General features: G+C 36.2%; 1 protein-coding gene across 1 annotated transcript in view; it reads right to left on the minus strand.

Annotated features, from left to right (window-relative positions):
* Nucleotides 1-13,146, minus strand: part of tncb (tenascin Cb) — a 65,360-nt gene extending 52,214 nt beyond the window's left edge. The window contains exons 1-2 of the mRNA XM_051894881.1: nt 12,999-13,146; nt 12,536-12,734 (exon numbers count right to left, since the gene is read on the minus strand). The gene's annotated coding sequence lies outside the window, so the exon portion shown is untranslated. The remainder of the gene's footprint in view (nt 1-12,535; nt 12,735-12,998) is intronic.
* Between the last annotated feature and the right edge of the window lie 11,962 nt (nt 13,147-25,108).

Here is a 25,108-nt window from a genome sequence, read left to right on the forward strand (position 1 = left end):
CGGGAGTCAAGAATGTGAAAGAAGCCTCAGACAGTGAGAAAAAGGAGATCAGAGAGGAAAAGATTTCATGATAAAGTGAAAAGATGTACAAGTGAGAGAGCGTGACTGACATTAGAGAGCACCGAGGCAGCTCGCCTCTCACCTTGGCTGTCATCAGCCGTCCCCTCAGACGGGTCTAAGACCTCAACACCACTCGGATCCTAAATTACTCTCCCTCTCTCCTCCGGTTCCCTCATTTCTCTTTCCGCCTGTCAGTCAGCACACGGTCCCGACTGTCATTTTAAAGCAAGGTCTAGGAAGACGCAAAGGAAAAGTTCAATCAGAACATCCTCAGAGGAGATTAACAGAGGTGAATAACTTAAAGTTCAACTATCTTCCTGACAAGCCTGTGGCAATGCCTGGGCTTTTTTTCCTTAAAAAACACACCAAGCTGAGTTGTATAATGGAACTCTGTATTCACTGCTTATTTTAACCCCCCACCCAGCCCATCTAATGACTGGTGCATCCATTTATCTCAATATTCACTCCGTGGCATAAAGGAAGAGTGAAGGGGCTAGGCTTACAGGGTTCATTCATGTGTGACTGACGTGCACAGCAGACCCCGATTTCATTGTGGGCCGGGCTGCAGACGCCTGCAAAGTCCATTAGAGAAAGGGGTGTGCATTGAAATGCTGGGAGAGTATCTCAGAAGGATGAATGGACATGGTGGCCCTCTTGTTTTTGTTTCCGTAACTTCAACTGTGTGTGCCACTAGGCAGTGTTTAAGACAAAGAACACACTGTTTCAGTCTCAAGGTGCAAAAGAGAGGAAGAAGATGACGACACAGCAGCACGTACACATTCTTCAGCGACTGCTAAAGGAGTCTTATTACTTCCAGCTCAGTCCTGGAAAACTTGCACATATTAGTGTGTAATCATATAGGTAAGTGCAGAGTAATATTTAATGCAGAAGCATCATGACCATGCAAACTGATAAGGAGATTTTTGAGCGAAGAAAAACACATTAAAAAAAAAAACTGATATACATGTATATGTACTGTATATGTATGCATATGTATAAAATAAAAAAGGCTATTTCATATATGTAAAACATTTCAATATGTAGAAGCATCATAAATCAAACTGACGGCAAAGCAAAAAACAAATCAAAATATATAAAAATAATGAGTATAAATATTATTACAATAAAAATTCATAATAAAATGGTATAAAATAATATAGGCTATAATAATAATGTTATTTAATATAATATGTAATACATTTTAATATGAAGAAGCATTATGGCCATTCAAAATAAGGAAATCATGGAAAATATATTTATAATATAGGCTATTTAAGATGGAATACATACAAGCAGGGCTTGACATTAACACCCGACAACCCGCCAAATGCGGGTAGATTTCAGCTGTGGCGGGTAAGACAGCCACTCCCACTAGCCACTTTGGCGGGTTGAATATAATTTCAGCCTACAGCCTAATCAAAGGTAGCCAAGCTGGTCGTAGCACAAAATTACAATCCGATCACAATTCGTTATCGATTAACTTGCAGTTAGTGAAGGCGGGATCGGCTGAATCGCGTTGAATGACACACAAAAGAAGTGCTCTCTCGCATGCGCGATCAGATCTCCTTGCGCCTGAATTATCAAATACACGCAAACACAGATGTCAAAATGTCCATCGTGTGGAGTACCTCGCGTGAATACAGTCGGTTATGGCTTAAGTGTACTTAAACAGATTGTTAAAAACTGGATATGTGTCAGTATATTACATACATGCAATTCAGCAGCCCAATTAAATACCTGTCTGTCATTAATGTTGATCAAACAACAAAAGATGTTAAATAAATGTTAAATAAACCTACTGTATCTGAAAAAAATAGTTTAGGCTATTTATTTTACTATTGTATTTGTAATTTGCTAATTTGCTTCTTTGTTCTTTTATATAGCCTAACAAAAATAACTTATACAATTATAAAATGTATCATATTATGGTCATATTAACCACCCCTTGCCCACCCATGTAGGCCTAGTCTTGATTTTGGTGGTCAATCTGCATTTGAAAGTTTGAAAGGGTTTTAAATCTAGCTAATCAAGTAAATTGACTCAAAATCAAGTAATTTTAGCATGTCAAAGTCAACTTTAATCATATAAAATGAAATTTCCAGACAGCAAAATTGTGGCCAGTGAAAATGCTGAGTGGTAGTAACTTTGGAAAACCACTAGCCACAGTGGCTGGTGAGCAAAAAAGTTAATGTCAAGCCCTGCATACAAGCATACACATAAACAAATAAAAAATGAAAAAATAAATTCATTCATTCATTCAACAATTTTGTTGCACACAAAATGAAAATGTACAAACATTTTTACAACATCCAGGGCCCATTTGGACCCACTGTAATTTCGTAACTACCTCTATTGCACCCTAAAAATATATGTGGTGCATGATGGTGCACATTGTAGTGTTACTATATTACCTGTACATTCATTTTACAGATTATCTGACTAAAAACTGGATTTTTTTTTTTTTTTTGGCCAAAAACAGCAAATAAATCCCACCATGCAGGATTAAACTGAACATCTATACTGGTCTGCATGACCTCCCATCAGGTTAGCACTGCAAAATCACAGCCCTCCACAAAACATTAATGAGTCATCTGTATCCAACCAGAAAAGGTAAGCCATGGATATTCATAGTGCCGCCTTTCACAGTCAGTCTCATGTAGTGTCTCAAATAGCAGGTTTCAGCCCTGGCCTGACACTCTGATCATGCCCTGAGAGTATATTAGAGCACAGTCTGAATAAGAGGCTCTAGGATGTCTACATGGGCTCACCCAGTCTCAGCATGACATGAAATATGGATCAGATAGAGATCGCTCAATGCCTTTCTGTGTCCAATAAATTCATGCCTGCACTCAGTCTCCCCCCAAAACAATCACCTGTATTGTGAAAGTATTTATATTAGTAAAAGATCTGCAATGAATCATTAAATGCTGAAATATTACCCACCACAATGACACAGGACCCCTCTACTCCTTTTGTTACCCTTACCCTCTACCACCTACATTGAGAGATTGTCTCTACCCACTGTCCCCCTCTCTCCACAGCCCTGTTCGAGACAATTTTTTCACGATCCCTCCTCTTGAGACTGGCATATGGTAGCACCATACCGGCCGTCTGTGATGTGCCCTGCTATTGACACACAGAATTATTATTGCCTCCTGGGAGCTCTTAAAGCAGTGGCAGTAAACACATCTCCATGCTCTATTAATCTGCTGGTATGATTGCTTGTGTTTGTGCAAAAACCAGAATGCACACGAACACCATACGTGCATGTAACTAAAGCAATGTGCAGATTTACATATTAAGATGATTAGGGGAGCACAAACTATTTTTTCTTTATTTTTAGGGTCATTTTAATGATTTATTGTTCTGTATCCACTCCAGTTGTTGTGCTATCTCCTACAAGAAAGCCATTGTCTGTTTCTTATGCTAATTTCCATTGGATATTTAGACCTTGAAAATAAAAACATTTTTATTTTGGCGAAAAGAAAACCCATTTATCCTCATCCAAAAGATTAAAGCACAGCAAAGACACTTTAAGCCTGTGCGTGAACCTGCATATACACACTACAGCAAGGATATATTCAACTGATAAATTGTTTAAAAGTGACAGTAAAGACATTTGATGAAGAATGTCAAAGAATGCTGAAAAAATAATCATGATTTCCACAAAAATATTAAGCAAAACAATTGTTTGCAAAATTGCTAACAATAGGAAATGTTTATCAGTACACCAAATCAGTATATTAGAATAATTTCTCATTGGGATCATGTGACACAGAAGACTGGAGTAATGACTACTGAAAAGTCAGCTTTACCACCTCTTGAATACATTTTAAAATGTATTAAAACATAAACAGTTATTTTAATAGTGCACAATATTACAGTTTTATTGCAGCCTTTGTAAGCACAAAAACACTACGGGTGATTAAATGTGTGCCAAGATACTCATTGAAGTGACATCTAATTAAAATGCACACATGTATACACACAAGTGCTACTTTTCACTAAGATATTCTTAGAAGCAATTTCCTCAGAAGTTTGACCAGAAGGTTCTTCTGTCGGATATCATGGTACAGTATCTTAAAACACATAAGTAGATTTGACGCTTCTTGTCATTTGATTTCATTAACACCTCATCCCTGCACAAATTTGAAACTGTCTAATGGCTTCTGCAGCCACTTATTTTTAACTTCAGAGTGAAACCATTCAGATATGGGGGAGGGGGGCACAAGCATAGTCATATTATTAGAGAAAAGAGTTGGCTTAATCTTATCAATCTATCTTACTGAATCTGTTTGATGTAGTTGAGGAGCATGATCGTATGAGCATATGTTGACACTCCTGACCCTGGATGTATCACCTTTTCCAAGACTTCCAAGTCTAATCTCTGTGGAGAAAGGGCTATTTGTCCAGGCCATTACCCAGACCATCTGTAACGCTAAGCTACCTCATCCTGTAGGCATGAGTCACCGCATTCTCATTCTCTTTCTCTTTCTTTCTAAATCAGGAATTCTTTCAATGGAGCTAAACACTTTAGTGATTGATTGGCTGCCGTTGCAATCTTCATGTCTGGTCAGGTCTAACCATCAGATGAAGGATACCCTTTCAGGAGACACTTGGAAAATGACCTCAATGTTTCAGTCTGCTAGAGGAAAGCTGAGGAGGTTGTGCTCTTTTTGTCATTGGGAAGAGAGCAAGAATCCAAGCCATGCTAAATCCTATTTGTCCTCTAGGGCAGACAGGCTTCTCTGATTACTACTGGACCAGGCCAGTGTCTGGTCATTTTGCACAGTTCAATGGTGGATTGGAAAAAAAAAAGCCTTGGATGAGGCAACACAGACACTAAACACTAAAGCCACAGAGCCAAGAACATGCCGAGCGGCTGCTGCACGTTTTTCTCAAATAAATAAATAAATAAATAAATAAAAAATGTAATAAATTAAAATGATGTACAATCACAAAAGTCATATATATTGCCTAATAAAAGCTGTTTTATTGTACATGGAGTAGTTTGCCTCATGCTGACAGCCATTTTAAGATCACAAGACCAGCCAAATACTACTAACTTTATCTAAGTAATGTCCGTATTATTGGACACTTTCATTTATGAAATAAATGAATCATGGTTGATTTTAAATAGCATATTTCTACAATGGAATCGGCAACCTTTGCATAATATGCTGCAAAGTGTCAGCATAAATCCATAAACCAGAACAAAATAAACTAAGTTAAAAAAAATTTAGTTAAAAAAAACAACTCAAAATCATTATATAAACATATTATGTTGCTTCTTGTACATTTCAAGACACTTTCAAAGTGAAATGTCTAGTGAGTGGCACTAAAAGCACAAAAAAATGAATGTGAATCTGGCAACGCTTTATGTTAGTTGTTGTCCGTACCGCGCCAGTTAGGAAATGAAATGGTCGGTGAGTGGCACTAAAAGGTTTATGCTTTATTGTGTTTAAAAATATTGTACCACTTACGGTAAACCCCACCCTAAACCTAACCGACAGTGTTAACAAAAGCAAACGTGAAATAAAAATACATTTACTGAAGCAACTATGCCATTTTAGCTTTCTTCTTTTTCTTCTTTTATCAAGTGTTTTGACTGTTTCATGGGTACTCGAGCGCACCGCATCAAAAGTGCAATGCTGTACTATGTAAGAAAAAATAAAAGCATATGGAGCTAGGTATGCCATACAAACATCAAAATGTATTAGTTTACAAAGCATGCACTACGGTAAGTGCATGCAGTTTTGAGGTATTGTGCAAGGAACCATGAAAAAAAAAAAAAAAAAAAAACTTTATTAAACGATAATCTGCCCCATAATCATATTTTGTGTGAAAAAGAACAAAAGGTTTTGGTGTTTTACTGCCACTAGTGTTCATTTCAACAGAAAACTGCAGTGAATTATATGTTAATGTTTCATTTTTTGGAGTTTTACTAAAATTTAGGTAAAGGCACGTTTCTGATGAGCCTATATTAAAAAAAAATTACTGAGTGCACATTTAATGGAACACTATTCTGCTAATGTCACAGTTTGACCTTAAAAGCACAGTATGTAAGTTTCACTTATTCGCTTATAAGGTCGCTTCTTCAAAAAAATAACAAAGACATCATGAATGAGCGTGGAATCATGGGAGTTGTCGTCTTAACCTCCACAGCCAAAGGAAAGCAATCCGATGGGACTCAGGCAGAAAGCATGTTCATGGGTGAGCTATAATGTATAAAAGTTTTCTTAATGTTACTGTGGTATGAAGCAGGGCAGGGCTGATAGTCTGGGACATTTTACGTTGCTGTTTTTATTATGCTTATATGCAGCGGTCGGCCGCTGCCACTTCTTTTGTTTTATGTTTAGTTTAAAATTAAAGTTATGTTTAATGTCTGCAGCACAGTTTTACTTGGTCAAAACCATCATACTAAACATGTTAATGCTATTTTAACGTTACTCTGTGCGGTCACTCAGTGGCTGGTATGAGACACTTGTTGCACATTGATATTAGAATATCATATTAATAAAAGCTTGATGGCTTGTGTTGCTAAATGGCATGCAATTAATTTTAAAATATATTGAATGGTGAAGAAAATTATGTATTACTGTTACTACAAAAGCTCTTTCTGATTATGTTAGCCACTTGACAAGTGTTGTCTCTGAGGCATGATACAAACATGTTACTCACAGTAAATCAAGAAAACAAGAGATTCAAACAATAAGACTAACCGTGTTGATCTACATAATAATGATTAATTTTCTGTCAATAAAGGTATACAAACAGCTGCTCACCTATCTAATAAAACACATAATATATCAAAGCATCTTTGATGTTTCCATGGTTTCTACAGAAGTAAATCCAAAAATCAAGGGTAACTCGGATATGACGTGGGCCGTTACACTGGTTAAAATAGCTGATTTCTCTGGATTTAAACATTGTTGGAAACATTAGAGATAAGTTAGCAAACTATGTAACATTGTTCTCTGTTTTTTGGGGTATTTTAATGCAAAAATCTTACATATTTTGCCTTTAAAGTATGACCTTAAAGTTACAGTATCACATGATTGTTCTGAATATCTTGCTTGTATCAGGAGTTCACCTGTTTCCCATGGACAGTTCTCATCTTCAGCAGAAGTTCCTTCTGTCTTGTTTGTGAAATGACAGAATGGTCATCTGCTACTCAAGAGTGTCTGAGAGAGTATGATGTCAGAATGCTTAACCAAGGTCACATGGATCTGGAGCGCTGAGTGTCGTTGAGCATCTATGAGCCTGTTTTTAGCAACACAGCAGACTAAATAATGCCATTGGTTGTTGTGAAGAATGAAAAGGAGCTGGCACAGATGCTCTTCATCTGGCACTGGATCCTATGGCAGAATGTTTCGCTCTCTCAGAGAGAAGAAAAGGTCTTCAAGAGACCCTAGCTGTAAATAACACTCAATCACTCTGTTTCAAAACTCAATTTCTTCACATTTTAGTGAAAGAAAAACTATTTTATTGAGCTTGGAGGAGTTGGGACGCATTACCTGTCTATTTTGATGGCTAATCTTCCTCTCGTCTAAGGAAATTGCCACAGCAAAATGTGCAGTGGAAGGTGTTTTTTCCCTCATCCTTTTGTCATTAATTGGGTGCCAAGTGCACTTGACTGTGGAAAGATGAAGCTCTCTCTCCATGGACACCGTGTTCAATTCAGGGGAGCTGAGGCCAAATGAGTTTTGTTTGTGCCAGAGCCCAGTGGGGAGCAGCAGGACAGCTGGGTAGTGTGTATTCTGTGTGTTTTCAGTTGCTGTAGTTGGCCGTTATATGTCACGCAAGCTCAGCTCACAAGCCTTTTTATATCCATTTCAGGAGCCAAGATTGGCATGTCATCAAAGAATGGACATTTCATTGTGTAAGTTTAGTCTCATACAGTATCTTACAAGGAAGCCAAGAGTGTTGTTCATAGAGACCAAAACAAAACAAACCAAGCAGCCTGAGAATGGTCAAGATCTTTGAGAAGCGCAAAAGGTTTTCATATTTGTTTTTAGGGAGGGATTATTTACATATCAAGCAAACTTGAGTTTAACTTGAGAGCTTAACCTCTCTGATTCTTTTTGTCAACTATGCCTGCTATGGACTGCTGTCTATAGACCTGACAAGTGCTGACTTAGCAGTGCTACACTTAAACTCAAGCTTATTTGCTTATTTCTACAAAGAATGCTCTGTCCGAGCAGGCTCCTGTCACTTTTCAGCTTTTAAGGGCAATTATATTCTTGATCCTGCCAACTATGACCATCCCATTAGGGTCAGTTTACAGAAAGAAGCTTTTGGCAGTCTGGGAAGTGGTCTGGACATTTATAAACAGGAGTCATGGAGCCAAAACATCAATTTAACACACCACAACAGACTATCCTTCAATCAAAGGATGCTATTAAGGCTGCTCAACTGCTCTAGGGATGTTCAAACAATTAAATATATTGAATAGAACCCTAAACACTGAAAATTGTGGTTTGTAAACTTTTAAAATGTGTCTTCTATCTCAACTAACTACATGCTTTGCATCACCAATCTTGCCTTTTCTGGCTCAGTAAAACTTATCATTACATTCTTCACTCATTGATTTCCACTGAAACTTTTGTCTAATGCATCACCTGACAAAGAGGTATAAAGGTAGTAATTTCTCATACAGCAAACATGTACCTTATAAGCAGGATAGAGGAAAAGGCATGGGGGCGATGAAAGGTGCAATATCCATAATTAGCAAACTAATAGCATCTATAATTTTAAAGCCTGTTATTCTGGCTTATATAAGTGTGTGGTAATTTGGGCTTGTGAATAAATACAGGTAACATGCTGAAGGAAGAATTAAAAAAACAGTTTGCATTAAAAGATACAATGATATACATTGTTCATAGTCATCAGTGGCTGTTAAGTTCCAAACAGGGGAAAAATACCCTAAAAGTGTCATATGATAGCTTTGAGTGAGGAAAAGACCCAAATTGAGTCTTATGGACCGATTTTATCATGTTTTTTGGTCCTTTTTGGAGCTTGACAGATGTTGGCACTATAAATTGTCCTTGCTTGAACATGAATGTGAATAAATGATGAACATTTTTTATTTATGTGTGGATTGGCCCTTTTAAGAAGCTTAATTTTCCTCACAGTGCTTGAGGTTGATTGTGTGCAGAAATGCAGACTAATTATCTTTTATTTAAAATACAATAAACCTAATGCTCAACATGCTCAGAGAGATGATAAAAGAAGAAGAAGAAAAGACATTAACACAACAGTAGGGCAATGTATTGCTTGCAAACACAGTGAACGCTGCAAACATGATAGCATAATGATACCCACTACTCTCCTGGCATGAGTTCCTCTCCCTGTCTACGGAGTGTAACCTGCATTCTTGCCATGGTAATTCAAGAGCAATTCTGCAATCATATACCTCAGAAAGCCGCTCTTGGCAAGCCACTATCCACAGTGCCTCTGTCTCTCTCAGAGCATTGTTTTGCTTGTTATCTTTGGACAGCCATTATGCTCATGGATTTCCTTGGTAAGTTTTAGCCACCGTCTCATCTCATATATTCTCGTTAAGCTCGGTAAATACTAACAGGAGGACAAAATCTCCATCATATCTGGTAGCACTGAGAATGGAAGCTGGTTAGCCTTTAAAACACGTTCTCTTTTCTTTGAACACTCATCCTTAACAGCTTCCCTTGGTCCGTATATAAAAGTTTACTTTTCAGAGGCAGTACGAGGACACACTCACGCATGTAGATCATTGTTTGCGACAGCTCAGAGGCTTATTCAATATTTGCCTGGCTATTCGCTGTCTTCCCTATATATCACAGCTAAATGGACACTTATATGCAATGTTCTAGCCTTCTGTTCCTATTGGTAACTGAAAAGGGTGCATGAAAGTATATCTTGTTGAGGGTTTGTTATTTCTGAAACAAGTACTAACTTTAACGTGTTAATCCATATAAATCATGCCAATATAATTTAATTTACCAATGTCCAAAGATTCTAATGTCTTTTTGATTAAAGGAAACCAGGTGTGTTGTAACAGCATATATTTAGTCAAAAAGAAATGAGATACAGAAATGAGCTACATTTTATTCGTTAAAAAAAAAAAAAAAAAACTAATCACACACTAAAACTACTTTAAGGCTGAAGTGACTCATAATGATTAAGCATGTAGCTCTGAATGTAGGCTTGTGAACTTCACATTTGAATGGAAAGCTACTAGGCTTTCCACTCCTGGACCTGAACATCACCACATCCTTCATGATGTCATACACAAATCAGCAACGTGAGCACAATAAATTATGCTGAACTTCAAAGTAGGTGTGTTCTGGTTTGTGGTTGGAAGTATCTCCAACACAGCTGAAAGCCTAATGAAATATATCAGACCATACCCTGGAAGCTTTGAGTGACTCTGTCTCCAGCAGATCTGAAATCAGTCCAACACAAAGGAAGCCACAAAATAATTTCCATTTGCTGGTTTGTTAGAATAGCTCAAGCCTTGTATCCATAGCATCACACAGCAACACTCTATCCATAATACAAACTCTGTAGAGTAAAGGCAACTTTGAGCCTGATTCAACAAGTAACACCACCACTAATACAGGAGTTGGTAATCACAACCAGTCGATCATTGAGTGCCAAGTCCTTGAAGATTTTGAGCTGTCTAAAAAGCTTCATGTCCCTCCTCACCCCTTAATCCCACATCCAGACAGACTGATTCTAGCTCAGAAAATGGCACAGCCACTGCTCATCCTTGCACTGCAGCATCATGGGATCTGAGTCCACTGTAATGGATAAAGTGTACAGTGAGAATACTGTATCTAACCAATGAAAACCAAGCACCTGTAAATGTCCATGTGACATGTACAGAATCAAGCAGTGTCTTTCAACTAATGACGAGCATAAAAAATTTGAATGTAAAACTATTGAAAAATCAACATGAATTTTAGAATTTCTGACCATTTCTTAGAAAAGTATTATTATTGTTGTTAACAAACTAAAATAAATATATAAATAGTAATAATTGGGATAAAACTATAACTGGGAATAATTAAACTAAATAAAATGTTAATGACTGCAAAACTAAAATAAAATAAAATTTTGATACATGGTATATTAAAAACTAGAAACTATTACAGCCTCCAGGAATTAAACATGAAAATGAAACCTATATAGTAATACAGCTCTAAAAATACCAAAACTAAAATCAAAACCGAATAAACTATGATAAAACTAGCAAAAACTGCACTAAAAAAAGTTAAATTGAAAGTTTATTATAAATAAAAACTATAATATCAATAATAACAACTATAATAACCCTGTCTTTTAATTCTTAAATATTTCCAATTCATTTTATGCCTCTAAATTCTAAAACATTGCTCATTTACAGTTTTGATTTTCAATTTGCCCTTAGACTTCTGAAAAAACAACAACAACAAAAAACAAAGCACTAAATATACAGTACATCATTGAAGTCATTAATATGTCTGTGGTGCTCTGTTTTCATTTTAAACTACATCTAGACTAGGTGCAGTCTTACTGACCTTTACTGCAAAGCCTTCTCTATAACACCAAATGCCAACAATGCCATTTCATTGTTTAAATAGAATACCAAAGAATGCGATTCTCTACCCTAACATTTGGTTTCTTGCTCTCTCTTGCCTTCCTCCGAGACCAGATTAAAGCGATAAGAGCAGCAGTCTCTTTGTTTGCAGTAGATTTTTATTTACAGGACATGCATAAGACCAGGATTCAATATCAGTCCTGAGCATGCCTGGAATCCTTATGAGAGCTCAAGCCATCTCCCTTCTGTCATCTCTTTCCTCATCTATCCTCACTTCCCACTATGCGCCATTCCTTCAGAGATTGACCCACATCTTCACAGTGCCACTGTGTAATCACCATGGAGTGAGTGTCAGTCTTCCTGTGATTTACAGTCAGCATTATACACCAAACACATTCTGAGCTTTCAAAATATTCCCTCGGAGATGTTGCATGCATTACTGATCAGAGGGCTTTTTAATCTTATTATCCAGGTCAAGAGGGGGGAGAAATGAGCAGAATCCTGGCCAAATCCAACAAGAACACTTGAAATGTATGAAGACAGAGTGCTGCTTAATTTTAGATGGGTATAGATCAATACTTCATATGGGTGTGTATAGGCTTTTGGGAATTCTTTTCTCTCTGGTTAAATTTCACAAGAAAATGGGTAAATGAAAACTAAATAAATATTTGATGAAGCATCTTATTGCTTTGTTGTGAAAACGATATAAACAGAGATTTCAGGAGGTTGAAAATATTTTCATTTCTGGATTATCAGAAAGCTTGTAAATTGAACACACAATTTTATTGAAAAATTGGCGAATGCACTGAATTCTAAGGGAGAAAAAAGAAAACAAAAAATGCCCCCCATCCTCAACAGCCAAAATACAGCTCAAATAGTTTCCCACAAAACACCTAGCATAGTAATAAAATGTACCTTTTTAGATGTGAATAAAGTTCATCATTGCTCGTCTTCTATTGTCAGAAGGTTGCTGTCGATCTGCTGGTGGTTCCCCTGAGAAGTGAGACAGATGACAGTGGGGACACCTGCTTGAGTATAAGCTCAAGCCCAGTCCCCTCAACAGCTTTAGGCCCACAGGATCAGACGCTTGCCCCAAAAATAGAGCTCAACCCATCTGCAATATGGACCAAATATTTGTCAAATATCTTTGTGTTTTCTATCTTTGCGTATCTCTATGATATGCTTAATGTAATTTCAAAATGAGAAAAGGATCGCTTTGTATCCTTACAAGTGATGTAATCAATCCTGAAAATCTTGAGGCAAGAATCAATCAGAATGGTTAATGCACAAGATTAAGAACCAGCAGTAAATTGTGGTGAATTTTGCATTAGTCTGGATGAGGAGTTTAAACAAATCCAAGGGGCTTACAGTATCTTACCAATGGTTTATTTTCGGGGTTTGTGGGGGGTGGGTGAGGAAGCTTCATTCTCAAGACACCAAGCCATCTGTTTGCTTGTTTCCTGGTGGGTCCATATCTAGACCAGAGTGACTGATTGACAGCTCTGCAATCCAAACCCTCTTTTTCCACATGTGTGGTCCACATATAAACCTGTAAATTTCATAAAGATACATTATCTTATACAAGCATATCTCTGGATTTCAACAATTTATGAAATGAATGGCTGCACATTTTAGGGCGTATGGATACAAGAATGTAAAGTGTATAGACTGCCTACTTCTCATTAGATCTTTAAGAAGATGTATTGCATTGATGTATAATTTCACACCGTGATAACCTATTAGAGTTACACAGATAACATATTTTGCCCTATGTATTTTCATTCAATGACAAATTCTCACTGGTGACATTTTAGTAATAATTGTACAGTAAGGGCCAAATTAAATGAAACCATTTCAATTCTCAGCAATTCAATTTTAAAGAAAATTGTCCTCTTTGAGCTCTCCTCTAAAAAAAAACTTTATGAAAATATATGCTCTTTTTCTCTCCCTGTTCTTGTCATCAACAGATTAGTGTTGTACTGCTTGACAAATAATGGCCTGGTTAACCCTGGGAGGCATCCTATGAACTGAAAGGCACCATTACGAATTACATTCAGAAAAAGCATCTGGTTTATGAACTAGTACCAACTTGGCTATTATAAAACATATGCTTACTGTAATTGAGTTTTAGACAATATGACAGATAAAAATGTAAATGTCTATGCAAATAATATTTAGGCCAAAAAGTCTGGAAAGTTTTTAAGCCCCAGTGTGTTGTTCTTTGGGGTTGTGTCCTGCTCTGGATTCAGATCATATTTAGAGGGCAGCCATTTTGCAATCTGCCACGACAGATGGCTGTTTGTAAAAATAAATAACCTGTCCCCTTCCCTACACATGTTTCGAGACAGATCCAAGAGGAACCGGCCAAATCAAAGTCTTGCACAATTTATGATGTCTGAGATCATCCAGAATGACAGTCACTCTCTTATCATACATAGAAAAAATCTGATTACTTTAGCTTCAAAAATGTAAAGAATGATCATTGACTTAATTTTCTTTTATTACTTAAGTTCCTATGTTCCTATATAGTTCAACTGGTAAAGCATGGAGCGAACAACAGCATAATCATGGGTATGATTCCCAGAGAAAGCATTCACTGATGAAATGTATATCCCAAATACATTTGGATAAAAGAGTCAAATACATAAACATAACAAAACATACTTCGTAAATGTTCTACTTGACTAAGCAACTATCATGAGCACAAAAGAAAGGTGAACCCAGGAAAAAATGAAGAAAAAAAAAAAAATCTGTTCAGCTTTTCAATTATCTCACCAAACTTTACCAACAGATATATCACTGCCATTGTCGGAGGAAATATCTATTACACCAGTTTTCAAAGCTTCATAGTTTCCCCAAGCTATATCCTTGATGTGGGGTAAGAGGCTTTGGTTTATTCTTTGAGTAAACTATCCTAATTTTTTTCTGAAATCCTTTTTGTAACAAATGTCCCTCAAAAGATCAAAGCTTTCTATGAGCAACGGCAACAATGTTTACCATTAGTCAAATAAATTCAAAGCCTTTATGGATCATATTCCTTGTTTTATCTTACTATTGAATGGAATATCATCCATGAAAACTATTTAAAATGAAAAGATTTTCTTTCAAGTCAAATTTTAGCCATGGGCAAAGGTAACCTAGACTTTATTCTCTCATGCTTCTATTACCAGCAATTACATGACGGTAACATCCCATCTCCTTATGTATTTGTTTTTCAATCTCCTGTATCAGAACTAAAATCACATCTATCTTGTCTGTCTTTTCTCAAAGCTTTGCCAGTCTACTTCGACTCTGAGGAGTAACACAAAATTCTAATAAACTGCTATCACTGAACCACAGGGGAAGGTTCTTATCTGAAGGGGCCCAGCTTGTATTACCGTCAAGGGTTATTTTTTTCCACCCTGTGAAAAAGGACCAGATTTCTGTCTTTGTTCAAATGCACCCATCCAAAACTCATAAAACATCTCTCCTTTGGCCAGTGTGTGCCATTTTTCTTATCCTTTCTGAGATTTTATATTTGGTTGCCAAGGGAACAGAGGACACAAGCTTTAGAGGTTATAGACGTCTATAGGATATGAGGTTAAAGCAGGCAAATGCATATGCGCCCACAGTCCTTCAGCTTATTTATGGCAATAAGATCACATTTTGCACCTGTATAGACGAATGAAGCCCTATGCTCTATAATGTTGGACAGAGTGTCAGCGCAATATGGAAAAATCAGGAGTGACAGCTGCAAAGAGCGAGGCCTATCTCCGAAACTCATGAAAATAAATGAGCTACTGAAATGTGTTTATCTGGAGACGAGGGTACGACTAAACTGATTGAGGATCATTAAGGTCTGAGAGCAGATAGACAGGAGGAGATTCACTCTATAGTCCACTGGGAATCATATTCAGGGCTTCTCTCACCCTTGATTGTCCCATTGTAATCACAGCATGAAGGGAAATTCAATCTTGTTCAATTTCAGCTTTTCATTGAGAAATGTCATTAAATGAATGTGTAACAGAGGGCAGCCAGGTCTAATTCTAAATTAGCTATAACATTTGGTCTCACTGAGTTGTTTTCATCGTTTCAGATTTAGGCCACTGCTTCTTTTTCTGAATCATGCCAAGTCAGTTAGGTCCCCCTTTTATGGAGGTGTATTAGATTATTGGCATTCTGCTGTTCATGTCACTCACAGGGTGTTTAATCACTTTTCCTGCTGAGGTCATATTTCATTTCGACATCTCTAAATTGTGCTTACATATTTATGGGACAATATTATTGAATACAGCCCACTAACACACGTTTATAATCACTGGATTTGGGTATATTAAAGTTAATTGCTTATAATACTGATACTGACTGATACCATTTACTGATACCATTTATGAACATATCTATCTTTCTATATATCTATCTATCTGAAATATTAAATATTATAAAATGTAAAAACAATGTTTTCTAATTTAATATATTTTAAAATATTTTTTGTTTTTCTGTGATGGTAAAGCTTACTTCAGTTTAAGTTTGAGGATTCTTTGAAGAACAGCATTTATTTGAAATAAAAGTCTTTTGTAACATTCTTTACTGTCACTTTTGTTCTTATGTTTAATAACAAAGATAAAATAATGAAATAAAATAAAGTGAAATTTTGGTCATATCGCCCACCCCTAATACTAACCACTGCATACCAGGAACAGCCCACAAGACTTGCCGTTTTGGAGATGCTCTGACCCAGTCGTTTAGCTATCACTATTTGGCCCTTGTAATAGTCACTCAGATCTTTTCTCTTGCCCATTTGTCCTGCTTTCAACACATGAAATTCAAGAACTGACTGGTCACTTGCTGCCTAATATATCCCACCTCTTGACAGGTGCCATTGTAACAATTATAATCAATGTTATTCACTTCACCTGTCAGTGGTTTTAATGCTGTGGCTGATCAGTGTGTATATACATACATACATACAAACTATAGATAGATAGGAATTTGCTTTATATTTAAATATTGAGGGAGTTTTTGTCTTTCAGTCTCTTGCTTTGTTGCTATGACATCCATCCTGCAATAACAATTCCATCTGTGTATTTTTCCTCCCCTTCATCTTTCAACAAGTCTTACCCAGTAGCTAATGCAGAAACTGAGCTTTACTGGCTGAAGGGAAATAATTTAATAAATAAAAAATTATATATATAATATATATATATATATATATATATATATATATATATATCCACTGAAAGAACAAAAAAACATTTGGCTATTATAATTAATAGTCACCTTTTTGAACCATTAATTCATTTATACATCATCATATAATGTCAAGCAAATTCATATAGATGCAGCTGTGACAGAAACTTGTGATGTCTGAGTAGGTGAGCTGTTTACTTTGTAATTAGTTCGTCCATTTCCACCAGTTTGACTTATTCAGGTTGATTTTCACAAATATCCCCTTCATATTCATTGCATGATTAGGATCTCAATGAGCTCAAAGGAGGCAAATGACATTTATACACTCTATGATCATATATTTTGTGGCATTTTGTGGTATTTTTATAATGTTGCATCTTTTCTCATCAAATTGGTTTGAGGAGGCATTGACTCCCTTGCCTCCTCAGAAAAACAACAACAACAACAACAACAACAACAAAAACCTTGGTATGACTGCCAGATCCACATGGATATGATGACATGAACTAGTTATGAAAGTCAATGGGCTGGAACATACAGTAAATGTCACAAAGCCATCTTTTGCTCACAGTTCTTAAGAACAGCATCTGTAAACTCTCAGGAAGCAGCAGATATCATCACAACTCAAGGGCCACCATATGTTGCGAAAGGAATGATATTGTGTACTTGGGCAATACTGACTATGTTGCCAAAAATAAGAAATAGTTTCCACAGCACTGATAAATGTCTGTTCTGACCAACATTATATGTCTACAACCAGTATCCAACATTTATGTCTACATAGCCATTATACATCTAGTTTAGGTATATCTGCCAATTTAATGGCTAAATGACCAAAAGATGATGCAGTTTAAGCAATTGTATTTGATTTCTTCCACTTAGGGGAGTATCTATAAAAATAAGTATGAATAATCCACTGATATCTTACTCACTCCTTTCTTACATTTTTGAGGAAGTATGGTTTCCTCATCTACAGACAAAGCTTATACTGCTGTCAAGTACACACTACAAGAACATCCCTCAGTGAACTCTGCAGACCTGGAGGAAGTATCCTTTCCCTGGGGAGACCTCCTGAAATTTCCTTTTAGAGATCAAGCTGAATAAAACTCCTTCTCGCTCCTGTGCTCAAAGAAAATCACTAAAGCGTTTCCCATATGCTTTGCGGATACACAGGTTATAATAAACGATCTGTCTCAGTAGAAAAACATTTTACACCCCAAGCTCCACTCCTCTATTCGGTGGTATTATATAACAAATTGATTTGAAACTATTTAACATTTCAGTGTTCATGTTATTGTATAATTGCTGATTAACATAAGTACAGTTATTGATTAACACTAACCAACAATATGTAATTATTTACTGAGAATTATTTTTTAAATATACTCTATTATTCAAAAGTTTTGGGCCAGTGTGATTATTAAAAAAATAAATAAATAAATAAAAAATAATACTTTTATTCAGCAAGGATATAAATTGATAAATGACAGTAAGTGGCAGTAAAGACATTTATAACATTAAAATAATACTATTTCAAATAAATGGTATTCTTTTGAACTTTCTATTCATCAAATTTTACTGAAAAAAAATGTCACAGTTTCAATAAAAATACAGCATAACTGTTAATTCTATTAACAAAATGTAACATGAAAAATGTAAGGTAAAGTGTTACCAAACTATATGCCATGAACATTGTCATATGATCTATTTGAATAAATCCCTCTTTTCAAAATAGCTGTAAGAATAAAAATGCTAAGTGATTTTTTTTTTTTTTTAAATGGATTCTTTGAAACCGCTAAATGATCTATCCAAAGGGAGAGCTTTGAACAGACATTCAAACCGCTTTTTCTGAGGCATTACTTTCACTCTGGCCCAGTCAAACTTACTCTATAAATTTCAAACCCTGAAAATGTCCAACTAAGTTGAACACACTCAGTCATTTTCTTTGATGAAACACTGCAATCCATCTTGCTTTAGTGTTTTGATGCTTCGAAGAGAGCTGGTAGTGCTTTGGTGGATAGTTAGGCTCAATAGAGGCACTGTGTACACGTGGAAATTGGAGCTCCCGAGAGATCAGCCCCTCCACTTTCAGCTTCTGATTGCCCTTTAAGACCCTCAGGAGAGTGCGGCTAACCTCACGCCTCACAGTCCACACAGATTTTATCATCCTCTGACTCTGGACCCCAGTCAGTCACCTCAGAGAGGCGGTGCCTCATCGCAATGGACTATCAATTACCACAAACACCTCTGAACTACGGTTGTCAGTCATATGTCAGCTATCTTACAGTAATTAGTGCTAGGAAAGCCTGGCTCATTTCCAGCTCTCAGTCACAATTATTTCAATGTTTAGCCATTTATAACCTCAAAACAATTTGTACTTAAAATATCCAACACCAAAAGTCTAAATCTCTAAGCTGTAAACGTAGGTTGATTGGGACGCTTTTTGCCATTGAGATGGGAAAAAGTGTCCCAATCAACTATTTGTCATATTTACCCAAATGTCTATGGACCACATCTACGATAAGATGTTGTCAAAAACTTGGAAATGCATAAAACAAAAAAACACAATGAAAGTAGGGATGCCAATTTTCAGGAATATTAATTAAATGATTTTTATCAAAAAAAAAAAAAAAAGAAAGAAAGAAATAGTGGGGTAGACGGATGTTGCGCCATGTTTTGTAATTTTCTCCGCTTCTCGAGAGGTAAAAAAAAAAAAAAAAAAAAATGTGAGAAACATTGAAATCAGACTCAATTCAGACTGATATGCAAAAAAACTGTTCAACTGATTCATGCAGATCTGTTCTAAAAAAACAAAACAAAAACAATTTGCGAATCATTTAAATCAGCCATCTACCTCTATATTAACATCTTCAAATGAACAAACTAACATTTCAAGAGTTCACATAATGTATGAAACAGATGAGAAGACCTGTACAAAGGTTCAGCTTGCTATCCATAATGGAGGGGTTCAAACATCTGACATAACTTAAGCTCACTTCCTCTTCCATCAAGAAATGGGACTACCAAGGTGAATGAGGGATGCTGGAAGAATTGGCAATATGAATTAGGAAAACAGCTGTTTATATGCCATCATGTTTACTGATTTGTGAGATTATCTATCTGAACTTTTGTTAAGATCTCTTTTTTGGGGTATTCTGGAAATCTCCTTGATCAGATCTCCTTGATCTTAGACAGTGATACTTTTTTTTTTTTTTTTGATGAAATTTGTGAATGTTCATTGTGTGTCCACTAAAACATTTACTAGGTAGCAACCCAGTCAGTGTTGATAAGGGGTTAATTCAGAGCGAGGTACCTTAACTATTGGAAGAAATTTTGTGTTGAAAACTATTTTTTATGTTGTTGAATACAAGTACTCATCCAATAAACTGATACACATGTTCGCCCCATAGAGTTTACTCTTGGGTAAGTTCAAACAGATTTTTTAAATATTCTTGGCTTTTAAGTTTACTCTGCTTTTAGTGGAGATAACATTTAAACTACAGGTAAAGTACAGACATAAAAAAACATCTCAAATTGGTTTTCTTACTCTGCAGGGGCTCTTTTTACATAATGGTCAATAAAGATAATTAAGCCTAGAGCCACATCTGCTTCAGATAAATGTTTACAGCTTCTGCTATCAACGGCCTCACTGTGCTTGATGGGAGAGATTTTTAATCATTGGGAGATGTTATGGCTCTTGTACTGTCATGGCTCTTGTTAGATGATAGAAAAGGAAGTGAGTTTAAGAGCTTAAATCCTCAAAGATGTATGCTTCCAAAACAGATCAAAGGTCAAAGGATACACAAACCAGATGGTGTTTCTCATATTTCCCAGGTAGAGGAATCATAGCCGCCTCTGTCTCAAGGTACAATTAGAGTCCTATGTTTTGGGGTAAGTGGGCCAGTGGCTCAAATAGTGATAGTATGTTTTGCCTCCAAAAGCATGATATTGTTTCAAATACTATTATAAAAAGCTGACCATTATTTCACTACATTAAAATATTCCTTTGCTGGTTTATAAAAAATGCAGCAAAACAGCAGGACTTTACAATTAGATTATGTAATAGTAACTACTTTTATTCTCATTTGTTATTTTTATTTCATATATTTTTATTTATATTTCAAAAAAAATTACAATATGGACATACTGACAGCATCTAAAATGTAAAATATATATACATTTTAACATTTTAATGTTTCAGCTTGGGTAAATAGAATCATTCAAAATGAGTTGAGTTCTAAATGGCATTAGAAATTACACAGAACAGAATGAAATTGTTGTGTGTCAAATTAGGCAAATATGTTCAATGCCATTTTAGCTTTCTGAGCTAACAAAAACACAGGAGTCAGGATTGAAACACAAGACCAAGTGGTCGTCCTTTTTTTATGCATCAGAACAGCACATCAACAAAAACTATTGTCCCATCCACCCGCTCTGTTTCTTAAAGGGAATCAAGTCGGTGCTGTGTCAGTAGTGTGTGAATTACCTCTACACCATCAAATTTATTTAACATTTAATTAATATTGATATATATTGAATAAATAATATTAAAATAGACATTTTCATTTCACAAATTCAATGTTAAAAATTACGTTAACTTATGTTTTAGATGCTGTCAATACATTTACAATGTAAGTTTCAGTGTCTATGCAAATGTAACATATAATGTACATGTGCTAAAATCACACTTCAGGCACAAATAAGATCACATTGTTTTTTGAAATCTAAATCATTCCCAAATTATACAATTTACCCCATTGACATGGCATTGCTCCCCTACTTTTTAATTTCAGTTAAGAGCAGGTGCCCTGAAAATATAATTAGTTGTAAAATGAAATGGAGGTCTACAACATAAAAATAGTGTCTATAGTGGACATCCATTTTATTTTTCCTTGCCTTGTAGAGTAAAAAAGTGGCCCAGCTTACAGCACTCTCCCCTTTATATTAATCTTATTCTTACTCTAAATCATGCTTGATTTCCTGCAAAAAAAGGACTGCATCTCACAGTAATTTATTCATTAGAATAAAACCTAACCCAGGCATTCGTGCCTTGGCAGAGATAAGGGAACTCCAGAAGTTAATGCAATGAAGCTAAATGGCCCATAATTGGGCAGAGATACTTCAAGTGAAAATCATCCTGAGCACACGCACAGCTGGACCACTCCAAAATGTTCTCACTCCAGGCGTGATTCCTACATGAGTGTGCCGCGGAGACTGTAAGAATAGAGGCTGGATCGAGGCGTTTCTGCGTAATTATGTATTGAACTAGCCATGGGGAATGACCCAGTTTCATTGTAATTGCCAGCAACATTCTACGTGTCCATTGGTGACATCTCTTCCCTGTCAGCCCACATCTCTAACAGCTCAACAAATATTCTCTATAATTGTTTGTTCTTGGTTGGAGGTTTTTTCAAATGGAGAGACAAGTGACATTACCAAAACACAAGCAAACCAAGCACAAGTCATGTGTCTAAGGACCGTCACGGCTGAGATCATCATTAAAGCCCTCCTTCAGTGTAAATGAAACATGATATTGATTGAGTGAACAATGATTTCAATGAAAGCTGAAGACAGATTAATGATATCAGTGTGCAGTGTGCAGATTAGTGGTATCAGAAGAGCCAAACATAGAGCATATACAGTGCAGGTTGTAGTGCAGAGCATATGGACACATTCACACTAATGACAATGGCTGACAGAATTTGGGCTAGAAGTGTCAAATCAATCCTGTCTTTCTGAATCAAAGTCAACTAATCCATTCACACTGACAACAAATGTGAGACCTACTGCAAAGACTTAATAAGAAGTATATTGTAATGTTTTTTTTTAATATTATGAATCATGAATGTCTGGAAAAACAAAGTTTCCAATCTCATGACAAGAATCTATTTAAAAATCTGTCCTCACAATCCTTCAGCACTGTACCGTTGAAAAAGAACAGTAAACATATGTTTTCACTGGAAAAAAAAAAAAAATTCCAGTAAATGCATTATAAGCCTATAATGACTAAAATGACTCACCTGATAATTAGATGACACACTCTGATAATTAGATGACACACTCTGATAATTAGAACCAGGTTTACCTTCCTTTGTCTATCTCACTCTTCTGGATTATGGCTAACGTGATTAGCTTCTGTCAATGTCATTGTCCTGAAGATCTTCCTGCCTTCTGCTATAACAGCCATGGCATTCATACTTACAGTAGTATGAAGCACAATGTGACCTTGCCTAAGGTCAGTGTTGTAGCAGCTTATTTGAGTCAAGGCCAGTACAAGAAGAGGGTTGAGTCCATGTCAAGACTGAGTCCACGACAAGACCAAGGCCATGAAAATATGGTCTTAAATTGACTTGTCCTCAACACTCTTATGGTCTCAGTCTTTACTGTGACTTGAATTAGTTGGTCTCGACTACAACAGAGGCTGACAATCACGCGAGCGAAATCAGCAGAAATATGTGTGTGCTATCGAGGTGCGAATTACAGGGAGTTTAATGTATATTTTAATGAATATGCATCTTCATATTTACTTTACTGAATGATATGTATCTTCATATTACTGACTGATTTTAAAGTGTTATTTGGCTGCCATTAGAACGGGTCATACCATTGCAGTTCTTGAAAGCCTGGCTCATTTGAGAACATGCATTTTTTTTGCATAGAAAAAGAACTATGTAAGTGTATAAATGCATATACATAGTTCATTTGAAACCTTAGTCCTCTTTGGCTTGCTGTTAATGGTGTTAAACTGAATGTACGAGGCAAACTGTCTGCTTAAATGACAACACTGAAACAAGAATGTGCATTTATTCTTTAAAAGTTGAACTTAAATTGAGCGCAGCATTTTTAGAACACGCGAGACACTGCAAAAACATGGACATGAGCGCAATGGTCAAACATATCCATCTAACGCAAACCTATCCGTCTTACATAGAAAAACAATGGAATAGTATTGTAGTAGAATGGAAAAACACGTTCTGTGTGAACCGGCCCTTACGTGTTAAAGTTGCGTTCGTTACTATAGCAAACAGTATATAGGCTGTATATAGTCACAGTATATATATTATAATATATAGTCACTAGCCAGTAGAAAAGTAAAAATGGTGGCATTTTATTTAAAGTGAAAATAAGATAGAAACTCTCATATCATGGAGAGGTGTGTTATAAAATGTTCAGTATATAATTATTTAGAATAGTTATTAAGATATATCTATCTATCCATCTAGTGTATATACCCTTGATATCTGCCAGTCCACCCTTCTATAGGTGCCAAGAACCGGGCCTGCTTATATCCTGTAAAGCGAGCCTTTGTGTACATTGCCATGGTGCCAAGAGGAGAGACATTCTCTGTCATTGAACCTGAAAGCATGCTGGAACATTGTGTTAGTGAATTAAGTATCCAAACACTGTTACATAACTGGCCATGAAGGCTGAGAAAAAGTCAGAATGTTTTCTATATTCAAGTTTATAATACAACATACATTATTGCTTGGGGGGAAACACACATGAATGGAGCAGAGACTGAGGGCTTGTCGTCTGCAAGGCCAGGTGATTTATTCTCAACTGCCTTTTTCGTTCTAATCACAGGACCAGAGCACCACTGGAATGTGTCCCAATCACTAGGAACAGAAATTGTAGGAAACACAGCTGTCTCTTGTACACTCTCTCTGGATTTTTATGACTTCTGTTGCGCCTTACTCATAGTCTGTTCATTCATTCTCTCATACAGTAAGTTCTAAAGTAAACTTTCTGTGGAAAAGGAGAAGCCAATACCGCAGAAAAACTGACTCATCTAAAATGCGACAACACAAACCAAATGAAAGCATTTGAGAAAGTCTCGATACAGTGGTGCATGGACAATAGTGCTCTGTTCCAGGCAGTAGGGCTCCCCTCGTCAGGTTTTGCCTGAGGTCAGGGCTTCCCCAGTGACATCACTGCTCAGCTGATTTTAAGCATCCGTTTTTCATTATTTCAGGGTAGACACAAAGGCTTTCTCACAGGCTATCTATTCACATTTGGCAGACAAACTTGTCCACATCACAAAAGAACTAAAGGGACAGGAAGTCTGATTCCAAATTTCATTTTCTGTGAATGGTTTTATATGACAATTTCTCAAAAATTCAAAACATGACATTATTAAAAGTGTGTTTTACTTTATAATTAACCAAAGTCTTCAATTGAACAAATAAGAAATACTCTAGGTAATTGAGCTATTTTTCACATTATATTAAATATTAAGTATATCCTGAGGGCCATGTCCTGTGGTCAATCTAATGCCAACATTAAAAGACAGAATTTAGGATTTTTTAAAAATGGGAAGCG

This window comes from Ctenopharyngodon idella, chromosome 5 (assembly GCF_019924925.1).
Source record: "Ctenopharyngodon idella isolate HZGC_01 chromosome 5, HZGC01, whole genome shotgun sequence".
NCBI lineage: Eukaryota > Metazoa > Chordata > Actinopteri > Cypriniformes > Xenocyprididae > Ctenopharyngodon > Ctenopharyngodon idella.